The 19,816-nt window shown below is 33.2% G+C and overlaps 1 protein-coding gene across 2 annotated transcripts in view; it reads right to left on the bottom strand.

Moving 5' to 3' along the window:
- Positions 1-19,816, bottom strand: part of CCSER1 (coiled-coil serine rich protein 1) — a 1,510,224-nt gene that overhangs the window by 367,186 nt on the left and 1,123,222 nt on the right. The gene's annotated exons all lie outside the window — the stretch shown is intronic.

The following is a 19,816-nucleotide window of genomic DNA, read 5'->3' as shown; positions in this document are numbered from 1 at the left end:
TCTCCCGCACCAAGCCCCTCAGACTCTCCTTATGCTGATGTCAGCATCCAAGGCTGTGCTCTCTCTTTACAATGGCAGAGGGTGGCCTCTCTCTTCTCTAATTTCCTCTCTAACTTAAACACCAGATATCCAAAGCCTACTCAATCTAAATGATTCTTTAAATACTTAGATTTGAGTGCTATTCATTAGTAAAATATTTGTATGATTATATTCAAGAAGACTTTTTAAAATAAGGAATATATTAATAAAAGAATATGTTTTTAAGAAAGAAATCTTATCTCTTATTCTTAGCTTTTTGCAGTTAAAACTTTTTTTCATTTTTCATGTTGAATACATTGTTGACTAGAATTAAAAATAATATTTCAAAGTTTTAAGTAAATTAAAAAAAAATTCGTGAATTCAGAAAATTGCTAGTTTCATCTTGCTGCTACATTAACCATGTTGGGCTGGAACAAGGGAGAAGAGAAATGCCGAGTCTTTGGATGTTTATTTAAAGAATCATGGCTCTGTCTTAAGGGTAAAATAAAGTCTGTACAGAGTTGTGAGAGGGATGCTGTGAATCACTGCAGAGTGGATATGACTGCAGTGAGAAAGCAATGAAATCTGAAGACTAGATGGCTCTGGCTCCCATAGATAGATCTCAGTGACAGACAGGGGGAGCAAGAGAGAGAGAGACAGAGAAGGAGAGAGAGAGAGACAGCTTTGAAATTTCTTTTCTTATATCAAGTATGAAGAATAATAATATCATTGATTTTTATGCCAATTAAGAGTAATAAAAATAAGTAAATGCATACACTACAATAATCTTAAATAGCAGAGCAAATGGGCCAGTCACAGTAGGTGTGAGAACGTTAGGCTTCTTCTGATTTCTGAATATAGCTTCTCACAAAATCTATCTCTCATCTATTTCTAGTAGATTATATTAATATTCTCAAGTAGACCATAACGAAGATTCTGTAATATCACTTGTGTTGGGCAAATAAGTTTGTAAAATTTGTGTTAAGTTTGCTCACTTTTATTGTTAAAAATGGCACTGTGCAACCACAAGTGTGCTTGCCTTCAGAGTAGGGCAGTTGATTTCGGATTGTGCTAATGTTGCTGGAGGAGTGGTCTTTGTGGGCCCAGGTAGTTTTTTAGAAAGAGGAAAAAGGAGAAAAAGAAGAAGAAGCCAAGATGGAAGTGAAAAACAGAGAAGGCAGTTTTGCAGAGTAAGAAGCCATGTTGGTAGATGGGGAACCAGAGGTGACTGAGACTGGTGGGAGGGAGATCTGATTCTAGGAAAACCTGGATGAGTAAGTGGCTTTGGGAGCCCTGAATAGAAAGGGAAGTGTTTTCCTGCTGTGTGTTTACTGGCCGGCAGGTTGCAAGGCTAAAATAAAGGAATGGCCCACCATATTTTGGCTCCACTGTTTCTTTACCATTTGCCCAAATCTAACGGGAACCTGCATATGAATGGCCACATGGCAGCGGCTACTAGCCATACAACTTGTAACATTACCCCAAAAAATTTTCCATGAAGTTATTAATGGTTAGTTTTTCCTCCTAATCCTAGCAAGTCTCTAAAATAGCACTGTGCCTACTAAAAATACCAGTATTTTATTTAGTTGGCATCTAGGTAAAGTTTGAGTTGTAACCAAGAGGAGCTCTCAAATATAAAAAAGAAATTAATATTGGCCTTACTGACTTCCACAGAGTGCATCCAATGATAGACACTTTGCCACATACATTTTATAAAAAGCATTTTGGATCTCATTTTCACTAATTGGTATTGCAATGTTTTTAATTGCTAAAACATTTGCATCAGAGTCAAGTGTTAATAGCTCCTTTAGCATAGATAACCTATATCTATTATTGAAAATAGTTATAAGTACTGACCAAAGGCTCAAAAACACTAAGTTCAATACCTAAAAATTTATTTTAAATATTTCAAGTTTTATGAATTGGAAAATGAACAAATAAATATAGCAAATTCAGTATCCCTTTCTTCCTTTATTTAATGATATGCCAGTGTAAGTTCTCAGATAACCCAATTATTCTTCTGTAGCTAGGGCATGCAAGCTATTTTTTAAGGCAATAAAAACACTTACAAATTTTCATGTGGTAATGACTCTGATGAATTTCATGGATATGAGTAAGTCACACTACCAAGAGTGTGAGTTGTATATTTGACCTTATTCCAACAAATATAATAAAATCTCATGTTAAGATGCATCATAAATTACTCCAGTGAAATTAGTCTACCTGCATACAACTATTATCTGTATTTGTATGTATCTGTTTTCCATTATATACATTGGTAACAATAAAATAAAGAGAAACTGGGATGGTGGTAAAAATTACTTTTTCACATTTATCTGATGTGATTTGCTTTACTAAGAATGCTTATGAATATCAATATAATTTTTCACAGTTTTTGAGACTTATCCCAAATGTCACTTGTATTATGCAAAGACTGTTTTGACTGTTAATATTGCCTCAGATTTGATCTCCTTCTACTATGAATTCTTATAGCATTTTACTTTTATATCACATAGGTATATACTAAATTTTTCTTTGTACTGCAATTGTATTTTAGCTTGATTTATCCCTCATTCTTATAAGGAACTATCAACCTACTACACCTTATTAATATATTTCACATTGTTCATTTTAATATAATTGGCTAAATTGATTTAGAATCAACATTCATTTAAAATCAGAATAAGAATCACATATTTTGGGTTGATGTTGAGTCAGTCAATAATTGCTTCAAACTAAAAATATTGTAACCCTTATTATAAAAAAAACATAGCAACTACATGGGTATCAAACCAGGAGCCTCTGGAAGTGGGGAGGGCAATAAAATGAGCAGGTAGATAACTCTAAAGTAGAAGCAAAAATTTGAAAGTAATGGGTCATTGTTTCGCTGAAAGTGGTCCGGATATCTCAGAAAATAAACTGAGTTCAAAACACAGACTTAGGAGAACATCAGAAACTTTGGTTGGTGGCAGTAGCAACAATAATAATCACAGCACAGTAGTTCATATTCATACAGTATTTTACAGCTTCCATAGTATTTTGGCTGAAAGTATCTTTTTAGAGTTTACAGTAATTTTGTTCAATTTGTCCCTACTATTACTGTAAATAAATTTAGGCTTGGGAAGATAAAATAATGTATCTGAGGTTAAAACTAAGTGCAGAGCCAGAACTAATCAGGGTTTTTTTCTGAAGAGGAACTTGTTTTGGATGGTTTTCCTTTGTCAATCCTTATGATATTCAAAAAAAATTAACAATAGACACAAAGTTGATTTTAACTTCCAATGGATAACAGAACATGAATCCTAGTTCAATTATTTTAAGCAAAGCTCAGTTATCATGGAACTGGATCATTGCAGAAGATGTTTGCCATGAACTAAATTTTTTTTTGCAAAGATAAGGCACACAGGGAAAAGATATGCTTCTCTGAACAGAAATTTACTGATACTCAAATAACCAAATGACACTTGAAACTGAGGTGAAAAGAGCTGTGTAACTATCATAGGAAAGATAAGGATAAGACACAACAGACTTAAAAAATATATAAATTTTGATGTAAATAAATTCCACAAGAATATAAGAAATAGAATTATGAATTCTACATGTATAATGTGGGGAGCTATGTAGAAATAGTTGGAAATCAGCTAAGGGTATCATTCTAATTGATTCATTTAATTATAGATGTAAAAAGCTCTGAAAGGTTTTTTATATAAGGGAACTAACATTTCAGTCAGAAAAAACAACTTGCTCAAAATATGTGGGCTGGAAAGTCCATATTTAGGAGTATGTATTTTAACAGTATATCAGGGACATTATCCACACATAGTAGACACCATTAAAAAATTAGACATCATTTTGTAAAAACTAGGGGTGTTTTTTGTTTGTTTGTTTTTTTCTGGTAAGAAAGAAACATCATCATAGCTGTCTTTTGGGATGATAAAGCTGCCAAAATGTGAGAATAGAGTAAAATAAGACAGAATCAAACATAACAGAAGGTGATTAAAATATAAGCAGAGCCTAACCGAGGTTTTGCCAAGGGGATAGGCATTTAAAAAGTGATGTAAGATATTTCAGAAATGGAAACTAGTTTTGTTGGTTATAAGAAGTAGGGGCAGAAAGGAAAAGAAGCATTTGCCAACTCTCAGCAATTGAGAACAAGCCATTAACGAAATGGATAATCTGCAATGTGAACAGAGTTTGGCAAGAAGGTCAATTTTGGGACATAGTGAGTCAGAGATGCATATGGGATAAACAGTTACTCAGTAAACATTTTGAAAACCAAGCATGATATTGGGCATGCCATCCAATAAAATTAAAAACAAAACAAACAAACAAAAAGCATGGCTTATGATTTGAAATTTGAAAACTTAAAAGAGAAATTGAAGTCTGGGAGGTAGAAAATTCTCCCTAAGAATTTGTTGGAATATGGTGAGAAAAACAAAAAGCCAAATCAGGGAACACAAACAAAATAGAATGAAAATCCGTGGAGAGAAAGCAATGTAAAATACTGGAAGGCAAGAGTCCAAGGTAGGAAAAGAATCAGGAGAGGAAGATAATGGCTCACAGAAAAGGAAGAACAAAGTCTTCTAGTACAGAGAGTCTCAACAGGATTAGGAGTTAAGCTCTTTTATTTGGCAATAGTTTGTTCCTTTGCCCTGGAAAGATCAGCATCAGTGCAGATGAAACCTGGTTGGTCGTAAGTTAAAGGAAGAACATAAGGAAAGGAGATGAAGCAGCTAACATAAGCTACTCTTACTTCCATCAGAATTCTTGGTTGCAAGCAATAGAAACCAATGCTGACTGAAAAAAAAGAATTCATTAAAAGGATACTGAGCAGTTATCAGAACTAAAAGAAGGGCTGAGTAACCAAGTCAGGGCCATGCGTGCCCCAATCAGGACCCAACAAGGACACAAAGCTGTCACACCTCAGTACCAGAAAGTAAAGTTCATACTTACAAAGCAGCTAGCTCTAGACAAAGGACAGTATCAATAACGCCACTGTCATTATTGCCTTAGGCCCTCAGTCTCTCTAAAACTGTAAAAACTGCATTGAAAATCCCTATCTACGAATGTGTCTTTGGAATATAAACATCAGGGTAATGAAACCTGGGTCACTTGTTCCACCCTAGTAGTGATGGAGGCTGGGCAAGTGAGATCTCGTTTCTGCAATGAGATGCTCTCTTTCTTACCAAAATTCATAAAGTAAGAAAATTCTACAAAATAAGTAAGTAGATTCAAAGGCTAGGCAGTCTTAAGAACGCACATTTTTAATATGTATCCAAGCAGTTGGGCCGTAGAAAAAAGAAAGCTTGAAGCAGAATTAACAATTTCTTTAGAACAGAGGTGGTGTGTATATGAAAAGAAAGTGTCAGTGCAGATAAATTGAATCTAAAACAAATAGATATTTAATAACAGCAGACCAATTGAAGAGGCAGGAAATCATGCTACTCAGAACAGAGGAAAGTACTAACTTTGAAAAAGGAAAGGAAAGCTGGATAAAAGTAATTACTTCTGCAGAGGGCTTTCTAGAACCTAATATGGTACTTAGGATTTACCTATGTTTTTATGTTTAATTATCAAACAACAAGTACTAGATAATAAATACTATCCTGATAGTAATGTTAATCACCTATACACTAACTAAAGCATTTATTATGCTTCAGATATCATTCAAAGTAACTCATTGAATTCTGGTAATAACTGGGTAGGCATTGTCATTGACATTTTACAAGTAAGAAACTGAGGTCTACATATTCATAAAGTTAGGATTAAAACTAAGCTTTATTTAATTAAGGATAAAATAATAAATAATACAATACATACAGGAAGAGGCTAATATCTTGAAACCTTAACAAATGTACTTTTTACTACCTGTAAATCATATTGGCTTCTAGCTCCCTATTGTTTAATTCGACATTCATTTTTGGAGGGAATATATATGAATATGATCTCAAACAGAGAAGTCATTGCTTAGCTCGGAATTTCTATTTCGATTCTTTTTCTCAAGTCATTGAAAGACACAATCTTAAAAGTCAAGGTTTGTGGAGGGGGGGAATGAATTCTTAAATTTCAAAAATTCTCTTTACCATTTAAGAGGCTTAGATGTCTGCGTTAACAGTTTTGTAATAGGCAGTATAGGAAGAATAGAAGCTATGTTATATAAGAAGATAAGTTCTTGCCACATGGGAAGAGAAAAAGTCACTTCAAATTTGAAGGAGTTTGCAGAGATTTAGAAAGGATCAGGATAGTGATAAGGTAGGTGAGGCTAGAGTCTAGAGTCCCTGAGGTTACTAAACCTGTCAAAAGAAACTTGCAAATTGAAGGTAAAACCCAATAACATGTATCTAGTGTTTTATATAAATAGAGAAGTTGTGACAGAGATTGTGATGCTTGTTCCCTGTAGCTATCTAGGAAATGTAGTGAAGGAAACAGATGCCTTACTTGAACCAACGGGAATGGCTTAGGGTAAGGAAACCATGGTGTATAGACATCTTAATAAACACAGGTATGTCAAGGGCCATAGATTCCAATAGTGGGTGCCAAGGAGATGTCTACAGACTAGGTAGTACTGTATCACCCAGAGTGTAGCTGCATGGGCTACCCAGTGACCTGTGACAGAAGTGGATTATTCTTACACCTAACACTCCTGCTGCTATGAGGAACACTCCCAGACAATATCCTAAGATTTAGAAAAGGGTTATTAACCCCTTATTAGATGTATTGTCGAATATGTTTTCCCATTGTGTGGTTTGTCCTTTTATTCTGTTCACATTGTCTTTAGCTGTGCAAAAGCTTTTTAGTTTGATATAGTCCCATTTTTTTATTCTGTCTTTTATTTCATTTGCCTGTGGAGATAATTCAGCAAAGATATTGCTGCGATAGATGTTGGTGAGCTAACTGCCTATGTTTTCTTTTAGGATACTTATGGTTTCATGACTAACATTTAAGTCCTTTATCCATTTTGAGTTCATTTTTGTGCATGGTGTAAGTTGGTGTTCTAGTTTCATTTTTTTACAGGTAACTGTCCAGTTTTCTCCAACACCATTTGTTAAAGAGACCATCTTTACTCCACTGTATGCTCTTAATTCCTTTGTCAAATATCAATTGTCCATAAAGATGTGGATTTATGTCTGAGTTCTCTGTTCTGTTCCATTGACCTATATGCCTGTTCTTATGCCAGTACCAAGCTGTTTTGAGTACAATGGCCTTGTAGTATAACTTTATATCAGGAAATGTGATAACTCTCACTTTATTCTTCTTTTTCAAGATTGCTGAGGCTATTCATTTTGACAACACATCTCATAAGGGGTTAATAACCAAAATTTATAAAGAACTTGTAAAACTCAACACCAGGAAGACAAACAATCTAATAAAAAAATGGGCACAAGAAATGAATAGACACTTCTCCAAAGAGGACATACAGATGGCCAATAGACAGATGAAAAAATGTTCAACATCGCTAATCATTAGAGAAATGCAAATTAAAACCACAATGAGATACCACCTCACACCAGTCAAAATGGCGCTCATTAACAAAGCAACACAGAATAGGTGCTGGCGAGGATGTGGAGAAAGGGGAACCCTCCTGCACTGCTGGTGGGAATGCAGACTGGTGCAGCCACCATGGAAAATAGTATGGAGATTCCTCAAAAAATTAGAAATGGATCTGCCCTTTGACCCAGCCATCCCACTTATAGTAATATATCCCAAGGACACCATATCGTCGACTGAAAAAAAGAAATGCACCCCATGTTTATGGCAGCATTGTTCACAATAGTGAAGATCTGGAAACAGCCCAAGTGTTCGTCAGTGGACGAATGAATTAAAAAGCTGTGGTACATATATATAATGGAGTACTATGGGGCTATGAAAAAGAAGGAAATATTACCTTTTGCAACAATATGGAGGGACCTGGAAACTATTATGTTGAGTGAAATAAGCCAGACACTGAAAGAAAAATATCATATGACTTCACTCATTTGAGGAATCCAAGGAATAATGAGAACTGAGGAACGGAATTGAGACAGAAGAGGGATCAAAGGGACAAGAGGAAAAGAGGACAGAGGGAAAGGGGATGATAGGATGGGATAAACCTAAAGGGAAGGGGGGAGGGCGCTGTAGGGAGGGGGGCAAGGGAGATGTTGAGGGGTATAGGGGGGAGGGGGGATGCATTCGGGTGACCCTAGAATCTATGTAAACACAATTAATTAAATAAAAATAAATTTTTAAAAAAGTTTTAAAGGGAGCAGAAGAAAGGAATTTCAATGAGTGGGTGAATAATAATAGAAAAAATAGTAGCAGCAAAAAGTGAAATAATTTATGTTGCATACCCCTAGTTTTCAGTTGGGAATTAATAGTTGCCATTAAAAAGAACTGTGATAAATATGAGAGACTGATAGGAGTAGAGATTTAAAGTAACTATTTACTGAATTATTTGGTCATTTTACCCTGAACTGAAAGTAAGAAGCAGCTTCTAAAAGGTATTTAAAGCCTACAAACAATCCATCACTTATACTTAAATGAATTCAAGCTTTATAGTTAATTTGAACACATAACAGATGTCAGATAGCTTAAGTTTTCTAAATAATGTCTCGTTCTTAAAAGTAAACAATATGAACACAAAATTTTTGCATTTATCACTTTATATTGAATTTCTATACTGCCAGGTATTTTATACCTACAGTATAACTGCATGTAAAGACTAGATTATTCAGTTACCATGGATCTGATACATCTAAGTATTTAAAATACTTTAATAAATAAACTAAATAAAACCACTCATTTAAATTCAAATGTTAAATTAATAAAAACTTTAAAAATAAAAAAATGCTTAATTTAAGTTTTACTTTATTTTGAAATCCACATATCTATAAATCATAAGGACGCAAATACACACACACTCACACATACACACACATAAAATCTTTACAGAAAGAATAAAGTATATATTGAATTTTTTTTTAAAGAACTTTCGGTTGTCCTCAGATAGTTCATTTGGCTTCAAAGAAATATTGGGCCAAGGACACCAGAATATTCAGACAGTCTCCAGATGAATTTAAGGAGACTTGCTGTATCAATGACTACAATTTAAATGAGGTCACATGAAACAAAAACTTTCTCAACTATTCTCAAATTCAGGTTAGACAATGACTCTAGGCCACAGGAGACCAGATGCTACAGGAGGAGAATTATTAACTTTATCACTAAATAAATTTTCAGCATCTCTTGTCCTAATTAAGAATGAATACAGTGACATCAAAATAAGTACATCTATGTGCTCTAAACCTGATTTTAAATCCAGGGCACAATACCTCTCGGAATACTTTGATTCTACCTATATCAAATGAAGAATAGGACATAGTATAATCATAAATCATTTTTGTTGACAAAGATAACCTGATTAGAAAGCTAAAGCTATGGCAAGTTTTAAAAACTTCCATTTTTGTACTTAGCGTCACAATGCCTATTTAAAAAAAATTATTTGAAATTTAAGTTAATATAGATCTAAAGTAATCCACATATATATCTAAAATCACACTGTACACAATTTAGGGCACCTCCAGATAGCTTCTAGAAAAGCAGAATTCTAACAGATTATACAGGGTGGTTAAGAAGTAGGTTTACAGCCCTGGCCGGTTGGCTCAGCGGTAGAGCGTCGGCCTAGCGTGCGGAGGACCCGGGTTCGATTCCCGGCCAGGGCACATAGGAGAAGCGCCCATTTGCTTCTCCACCCCTCCGCCGCGCTTTCCTCTCTGTCTCTCTCTTCCCCTCCCGCAGCCAAGGCTCCATTGGAGCAAAGATGGCCCGGGCGCTGGGCATGGCTCTGTGGCCTCTGCCTCAGGCGCTAGAGTGGCTCTGGTCGCAATATGGCGACGCCCAGGATGGGCAGAGCATCGCCCCCTGGGGGGCAGAGCACCGCCCCTGGTGGGCGTGCCGGGTGGATCCCGGTGGGGCGCATGCGGGAGTCTGTCTGACTGTCTCTCCCTGTTTCCAGCTTCAGAAAAATGAAAAAAAAAAAAAAAAAAAAAAAAAAAAAAGAAGTAGGTTTACAGGTTTTTGAATGGAAAATAATACTACAATCATTAATAAATAATAATACAAGAATAAACTGTTTTGTATACTCACAACTATAAACCTATTTTGCCCCACCTTGTATTTCTAGTTAGGCTATCTAAAATTCTTTAACTTTATTAGTCTGATAACTCCTAGTTTGTTTGTTTGGTCACAGAAGATTGACAATATATATTCCCTTTCTGGAATATATATAGACAGGCATGCCAAATCTAACTAGCACAATGTTAACAACTATAGATATATTATAGTTGTTCTGAAAGACAGGCACATGACCCAGTTAATATTTTGATAGGTCTACACTTTCTCAGTACAAATATAATACTTGAATCACAAACCATTAAGCATACAAATAGGTTATTTACTCATTTACATGATATTTAGTGAATATTTACAGACATCCTACTCAATGTCAAGTAATGTTCTAGGATATAACAGTAAGTAACAAGATTAAGTTCCTGCCACCATTCTACTATAAGTCCAGGGTAGTTAGTTAGGCATTTAAAAATATTTATCAGCAATTATGAAAAGCATTATAACAGTTTATTAATTGCTATTCCTGTAAATGTGTAATACTTAAAACAGGTCAACTTTATTGTATTTATCCTTAAGAACTCTACTTTCCTCAGTTATCAGAATATTTGGCAAAATAAAATAACCAAAGTGGTATAGGACTTTGGACTACTTAGTTTAAAGTACAGTCGAGATATACTTTGCCAAAAAACCAAAACACCATAACATCAACATTAAAAAATGACTACTCCTAGTAAACTTAATAGAATAGTATTGTAAACAATGTTTTCTAAAAACTGAGAAGGAAATAAACATTGGCAAATACTATAATCGCAATACTAAAATAAAAATTTTCTCAAGCTTTACAAAGCACTTTTATAAGAATCAAGTATTAATGTTTTTTTGTTTGTTTGATTTGTTTTATTTTGCAGTTATACAGGTGTAGAGGGGAATATACTATTATCTGCTATTTAAAATGACTGTTTCAATAGACTTTTATAGTAAGAGATTATGTAATATGGGTTGTTTTTTTTTAATGAGAGGAGGGGAGATAGACTCCCTCATGAGCCCTGACCAAGATACTCCCTGCAACCCCTGTCTGGGGTTGATGCTTGAATTAACTGAATTATTTTTAGTGCCTAAGGCTGACACTTAAACCAGCCAAGCTATCCTCAGTGCCTGGGGCAATGCTCAAACCAATCAAGTTACTGGCTGCAGGAGGGAAATAGGGAGAAAAGGGGAAAGGAGGGGGGAAGATGTTCACTTCTCTTGTGTGCCCTGACTAGGATCAAACCCAGGATGTCCATATGTTAGGCCAATGCTCTATTGAGCAAAACGGCCAGAGCTATGGTTTGTGTTTTGATCTAAGGTTGATCTGATCCACATAATAAGCAAATACTTTAAAATGAGACCATCATGCTGGATGTCCCCTGTAGAGAAAGCATGGAATTTCCAGTCAAGAGACCTAAGGGTCACCAATATAAAGTGTTAAAGGTAGCAAAGTACCCTAAGACTGTTTCTGCATCATGAATATAGAATAGTGTGAGACACAAACAAAAACAGTATATAAGAAAGTGCTTCATAAACTGTTCAATCCTGTACAAAACTGGCCACTTTGATTCTTTTTACCACTTTTGAGGTTCCATAGCTTTTGATAAATGTAGCACTCGGTATTTTTTTTCCTCTTAAGGTCACTTTCCTCCAACTTCTAGTAATGTTGTGCTGCTTCTAGTTCCAATAGTCTACAATTTGATAAATCACAAATGTCCCCTCTTCTAAGCACATTACATAGGTCACCTGCTCTTTATAATTTTATGGGAAAGATACTTAGAGAGGTCATTCAGCTAATAATGACAGAGCTCACATTTAAACCCGGACAGACTGTGTGTGTGCTCCTCATATCATGCCAATTTACCAACTGGTCACACAACTCTCCTAAGCACAGGATGGAGTTGTATTCATTTTTGTGTTCACAAAGTCTAGTGTTCTCTTTTGAAGTAGGCACCTAATAAGTTTATATGAATAACCTATCTACATTTCCAATCTACCATCCTAATCCTGCAATCTAAGTCTATGTCTGTGGTAGAAAAAGAGATAAAATACTTGGTTGGTTAATGGTTAATATTTTTATTAGTCCTTTGTGATGTTTGCATAGTATTATATGCATTTTTGTTCTACTTTTTAGAAATTTCTTTTGAATTTTATAGGTAAGGTATAATAATCATATGTCTTTACCATGTACACATCAGTTCTAACTATTGTTAATAGAGAAAATATTAAAAACAAAAGTTTTTCAGATCCTCAACATCCTCCTAAATAAGAAGAAAAATAAAAGAAAGAAAAAGTAAACCCAAAACATTTTATTTAACCATACCCTCCTTGTCTAAGATAAAATTTAGGCAGCTTCCAAAATAAAATATAGCAATATAGAAATAACTAATTTAAATAATGAAATACTGTGAAAATAATGATAGGGGAAAAAAATGAGGGCAGGAGTTAAATTAACCTACAACATGTACACCATGAAGTTCCTATTCTTGGTTTAAAGTAGCATCACAGTGCATTCTATTGAATACAAAAGGAAAAAGAGATCAATTGCAGTGTTCATGAGTTAAAACAAATCAGTTGCCTAAGTCTATTTATTCCTTATGTCAATACCAGGAAGAAGTATTTTCTGTGGCTCCTCTAAGAAATGTACTATTTCACATAATAAACCCTCTAAAATCATTCTTACAGTAAACATTGTGATGCATTTTATGGGGCCATTGTTTACAATACACCTCAGTAAAGGTTGATGGCTTCTTACCAGAATATAATATTATAAAAGGAATTTCACAGAACAGAAATAGATGCATTCCACTGTCACCTATATGGTGGTCTGCCTTAATTCTGAGAGAATCTGAGGGTATCTAGGGTAGGAGTTTGGCTATCAGAAAAATCTGTGAACCTTCTGACAGCCATTGTGTGTGTGACAGGGGGTGAGGGGCTGTGTATGCTGAAGTGCTTTTTTTTTTAGGAAGCAGAGAGCACCATTAGCTTTCATGAAATCCTTAGAGCATGTCAAGAAATGGATGCCATGCTCCCTCAGGCAAGCCCTGTAAAAGTTTTTGAGCAACAGTGAGTTCAAGGCTATAGTTACTGACAGGAAGAGGTTCTGTTGGCCAGTTCACTGAAGAACTGGCATAGGATGTGTTACCTTTTTTGAAAACTACGCTTTTTAAGGACTCCCAATAAGAGGTCCATTTGGAAAGGCAAAATCCTTTTCAGAATAAAATTAAACGTTCATTTTAACATAGGACAAAAGGGGTAATATAAATTATATATCCTTTTTTAAAAATCAACTAAAGATATCATAAACTAAGGAATGTTATATTTTAAAATGACAGAGCTTTTGTTTCTTTTTGGTTTGTTAATTTGTTTCTTTCATTTTTATATTTCATATACCTGTAACTTATTTCGCTTGGAAAAATATTCTCAAGATAGATCATGTTGTTTCCAACATCACTATTTTGTCTTTTCTTATGGCTGAGTAGTATACCATTGTGTATATGTAGCACATTTGCTTTATCCAAAACTCTGTCAAAGGACACTTTGGTTGTTTCCATGTCTTGAACACTGTGAATAATACTGCAATGAGCATAGGGTACATATATCTTTACTAAGAAATATTTCCAAATTTTTCAAGTAAACATCCAGAAGAGGGGTTGTTGGGTTATATACTAATGATATTCTTAATTTTTGAGGAGCCTCCATACTATTTTTTGTAGTCTTAAACACAGACAACATTATGGCAGTGAGCAGAAAGAAGGGGAGCAGGAGGCTGATATACGGTAAAGGGGGTCAAATATATGGTTACAGTAAAAGATGTGGGCACACATCCAATTTACAAATGATGTATCATAGAACTGTACATTTAAAACCTATATAATTTTATTAACTGATATCAACCCAATAAATTTTAAAAATCCTGTACTCCATAAAATATTCCTTATTATTTTACCTCTAAATGAAGTACAAATATAATCAGAAATTTAATATACTATCTAAATGATAGAAGAGATTTGGTCACATTTTACTATGTATTATTTTGTTAATCTTCCTAAAGTTTAAATGTAGATAATAGTATTTATTCACCATATATCTTATCTTCTCATTATTCAATTACTAAATACCTAGTACATTATTTGAATCATAAAAAAGGAGCAAAATTTAAAGACATAAACATTTGATAACTTGGTCCCTAGTCCTTAATATTTGCAACTTAAACTAAACTTAATATTTCCAGACCTATGTAGACTCTTATATTTTACCAAAAAAAAATTGTTGTTTACTTATTTAAAAATTGTATTCACTTCTTTAAACTAATAAGTAAATAACTAAAACCAAAACCATCTTCTCAAGTGATGAGTTTTATGCAAAGCTAATACTAATGGTGACTACAGATAAAAAATTATGGAGTTCTTTATGTATTTTTATAAGTATAATTAACATTTGTTTCTTTCCAAAGTATAACTAAATTTTTAAAAATCTTTTACTCTCCAGAACTATTTTAACTATATTAAGATAATTCTGTTGGGAAATTATGAAGCTATTACAGTAACAAGCAAATTAGGGAAACCCTGTTTTTGTGATTTAAAATAATGTCTATTACATAAAACTTTTCTTCCCTTACCTACTCCAGTGACCAGTGAATTTTAATTTGGTTTTATACATACAGTTAAATTCTGAAACATATATGTGAATAATTTACTCTTATTTCAGAAAGCTTATCAAACCTCTGGGGAACTTGAGTTCTCTGGGTCTTTTTAACATTTTGTTACTTATTTATATTTAAAGTAAGAAATCTGATATATACTCCAATTTTGAAAATACTATCTAGATTTAAAAGTCTATGCTTAATATTACACAGGTAAAACTAATCTGATAGACAAGTGTTAGATAAGAAAGCTCACATGGGGCCTCTCTCACAAGAAGTGCTCAATTAATGTTTAAAGTAAGTGAATACTTAAAGAACCATAACATTTATTTGGATGATCTAATTTTATCAATGTCATGACAGCATATAAACGTTAAATAGTAAGATGATAATTTAATAATATGAATGGACGTTGAGAATATTATGCTAAGCAAAATTAGTCAATCAGAAAAAGCTAAGAACCATATGATTTCACTGACATGTAGGATATAAAATTGAAACTCATAGACACAGACAACAGTATGATGATTACCAGAGGGAAGGGTGTGGCGGGATATATTTGATGACAGAATATGATTTGACTGTAGGTGGTGGGTACACGGTGCAATATACAAATCATCTATCATAGAAATGTACACTTGAAACCTATATGATCTTATTAACCAAAGTAACCCTAATAACTTTAATAAAATTTTAAATAAATTAAAAAAATAAATACAAATCCTGTTGGTTAGAATGTAAAATGGTAAATCTCTTTGGAAAATAGGTCAGCCCCCAGCAGTTCCTTAAAAAGTTTTTTTTTTTAGGAAAACTATTATCTTCAAAAATGTCAATGTAATAACAGACAAACAAAGATTATGGAAATCTTCCAGTTAAAAGGAGGCCAAAGAGAAATGGCAATTCAATGCAATACCTGACCTAGGACTGGATCTCGAACTGGAGGGGAAATATCCTACAAAGGACATTATTCAGTCAACTGACAAAACTGGAACACAAATGGCAGCTAACTAGAAGTACGCAATCAGTGCTAACTCGACTGAAGTTGATAAATATACTGTGATTATGGAAGAGAATATTCTTAGTGACACAGTGGAAAAGAGGGGGCGGGAACACAATAAAGCAAACGGGGTAAAATGTGAAAGTAGGTGAATATAAGTGAAGGATCTTAGGTGTTCTTGACACTAATTCTATTTTTTGCTGCTATATTTTTGAAATTATACTGTTAATAAAAATTAGGGCATATTTCAAAATGAATATGAAGCAATGAAAAAAAGAAGCATTTGGTTTTTTTTTTAATTAAACAAGAACATCAGAAAAACAAATGACAAGTCAAAGAAAGTTCTTTGATTATGGAAATGAGATGAAAAACCAACTTTTATTTCATTGGTGAAAATGCACTATATAAAAGGCTGAAAGTACAGGATGATCTGCATGGTCCCTGATCCCCTAATTTTTGTGAGCTATGTATTTTTTTTTAAGTCTAATGAAAGATTATCTAGAGATAGAATTTCTGGACACAGTACAAAGCTTGTGAAAATTTAAGGATTATATATTAAGTGTACTGTACTAATAATAAGATTAACTTTTGACCTGCTGAATTTTAAATAATCAGACAACTTATTATACAGAGACTTATTATAACAGAGACTAAAATAAAAACGTTTTAAATGCCTGACCAGGACACCTCCTGGTCAACGGATAGAGCATCAGCCTGGAATGCTGAGGACCCAATTTAGAAACCCCAAGGTCACTGCCTTGAGCACAGGCTTATCTGGTTTGAGTGTGGAATCACAGACGTGACTCCCTGGTTGCTGGCTTGAGCATAAAGGTCCTGGCTTGAAGCCCAAGGTTGCTGGCTTCAGCAAGGCGTCACTGGCTTCATTGAAGCCCCTGGGTCAAGGCACATATGAGAAAGCAATCAGTGAGCAACTAAGGTGCTGCTACTACGAGTTGATGCTTCTCATCTCTTTCCCTTCCTGTTTGTCTGTCTGTCTGTCTCTATCACGCACATACCAAAAAAAAAAAAAAAAAAAAAAAAAAAAAAAACCATTTTAAAGGTAAATAAACAAATTTAGTAGTTTGAATTATGAAAATAATGAAGTGCACTGGCTTGGTAAAATTTTGTTTTATCACAAACTCTTGTTTCTTAGGAATAGGTCATAATTATTTTCTCCATTTAAAAATATAAATATGTATTATAAATAAACAATATCATACCAAGGCAATAAAAATGCATACTAAATAAAGATAATGATGAGAATATAAAATAATGTCTTAAAATATGAAGAGCATAAGTCAGAGAGAAAAAGTTAAAGGCAATATGATTTAACTCATATATGGGATATAAAACTGAAAGCAACAAGCAAACAAATAAGAAAAACAAATAAAAACTCTTGGACACAGATAACAGTATGGTGATTACCAGAGGAAAAGGGGGTGGGGGATGATAAAGGGCAAATAGAATAAAAGGCAAATAGGCTCAAATATGTTGTGACAAATAGATGAGTTAAAAAACAAAAAGGAAAGGATAAAATATCAGCCAAATTAGAATATGTTATTAAAAAGAGTAATTTAACTTAACTCTTTAGTTTTTCAAAATAATATAGCTGTACTGCTCAGAGTTATCATTAATATTTACCTCTTTCAATTCTGAAACATCAAAAACCCTCTATTAACTAAGGATATATTTGGCATTAGAGGTGGTTTCTTCTTGCTTAGTCTTATTTTCTCATTTATTTTCAATAAAAAAGAGTAATTATGAAAACAAATTCTATCTTCACATATAAATAAATACTCTGCAATCTGAAGACTATAGAACAATTTATAAAATGCAATATATATTTAGTTTTGCTATAGTCCCTAATTTACTCTGGCTCATTAAGGTTTGTGAAAGAAATGGCAATACAACATATCTATGAGTAGCTGTACATTAAATTATTTTCTTCCACTCGTCCTTTCTTTTTTTTACCCATTTTTAGTGAAGAAGCAAAATAGTAAGAGTAGAAGAAATAACCTCCCCTGAACTCAACAATAAAGGTGTAAAATACATAGTTCAATTCCAGGTTTCCTAGAGAGCGGTGATATACACACACACAAGTCTTTTCCTGAAGTGTAACAAGGACTCTGAATATCTCTCAAAGTCTATTATCACTTTTATATACTTATTTATGAGATTTTATTTGACTAACTTCTCCTTAATTGACTAAAGGTTTTTGGATAAACATTATCTCAACTGTTTTAAAGTCACAAAGAATAAAGTTATCAAAATCTTCATTTTAGCCTCATCCTAATTACTTATAATAGCTCTTTAAACATAGTCACCAGATAATAAATATATATTTTAATTGAATCTATTGGGGTGACACTGGTTAACAAAATTATACAGGTTTAAGTGCACAATTCTACAACACATCTTCTGTACATTGTATTGTGTGCTCAGCCCCTCAAGTCAAATCTCCATCTGTCACCATTTATCCCCCTTACCCTCCACTGCCTACCCACCCCAGTCAATAACCTCAGTTTTCCGTGTTTATGAGTTTTAAATATATGTTGATTATATGAACATTTTCTGTTGAAAATCAACAAGGCCAAAAGGTAAATATAGACCCGATATCTATTTTTTATTCAATAATTGCATTTCTTTTATAACTTTAGTATTGCTGATATCTATTTTTAGATAACAATATGTTTAATCTGTTTTATTCTCTTCCATAGATAAGCAAAATTAATTTTAATGATGTTATCCCTAGTTTTTGGATTATTTTTGCCCTTTAAATCACTATCAGATAATAAAATGTAGAGTTCCTATTTCTAAATTCATATTTATTAATAATATGTGATGTAACATTATGAAGGTCATGGATTTTCTTATATTTCCACTACATTTCTTATAACATTTAAAAAATATCAATATATATCATTGAAGCATTACAAAATTTAGGTAAAAATATAAGATTCTTTTCCCTATAAAACACATGAGAACCTAGAAATGTTTATTTCACTGACTATAAAAAAGATGAGACTATCTTTAGGGGGGAAAATGTACCAAAGCAAAGGCTAACCCTGAATTTCTCAAGAAAGAGAACATCATAAAAACTTAAATGGATTGAAATAATAAAAATATATATATATTAAAATGTATTAAACCTGTTCCACCCAAAATTATTATTTTTCATGGTGACAGTTTTATGATTCACAAGTTAACAAAATGATTATGTATACTAGATTATTTTATTACATACAATTGTCAGGTGAATATCACATTCAAATTTTGCCAAGATATTTCACCTTTTATATGAGATGTATAATTTAGGTAAAATATAGTAAAGAGAAGTGTCATATTCCTTAGGATGAAAGATTGAGCTCAGTAGAATCAAATTATTTGAGGCCTGAGATACTTACTCTGAGAGTTTAGACAAAGCTCTGAAACAGAAATTCAAGTATGCTATAAATGTCTGTAAATGGAGTAGGTGGAAAAATAAGTTAAGCTGACAATTTGTTAAAAGTGCATTTCAAAAACATTTCTGTGACTTTTAATATTTCTGGGCATTCTGAGTACAATCAATATTTATTATGCTTACTTTGTGACTCAGCCAAGTATCAGTATTAATTTATGAAATTATGCTAATCAAGAGAAACCTCTCTAAAATTAAGCAAACAAATGTCTGCTGATATTGTTTGCTAAGAATTTATTTACATCAAGCAATTAGTTGAACTTGTGTAAATAGTAAGTTATACTTAGAGATTTCTAGACATAATAATGTAGTTTAAATATTCAAATATGTTACCTATCAGATGAAAAGAAAAATATTTAGACAGAAAATGTATTTACTACAATATATGTCCATATTCAGAGTTTGTTTTCAGTTGCAATCTTCAGAGTCCTCTTTTTAGATGTTATAATCAGCTACTATACTGACTGCTTTGCAAAGATGTTTCTATTCTGTCTATTTTGAAAAAAAAAAAAAAGTTTGCCCCAAATTTAGTCAGATTTGAAACTCACTGTTGCAAAGACTACGCCAT

The sequence above is a fragment of the Saccopteryx leptura genome, chromosome 5 (assembly GCF_036850995.1).
Source record: "Saccopteryx leptura isolate mSacLep1 chromosome 5, mSacLep1_pri_phased_curated, whole genome shotgun sequence".
Classification (NCBI taxonomy): domain Eukaryota; kingdom Metazoa; phylum Chordata; class Mammalia; order Chiroptera; family Emballonuridae; genus Saccopteryx; species Saccopteryx leptura.
Note: the sequence above shows the minus strand (reverse complement) of the source record. Positions and strands in the feature narration are given on the sequence as shown.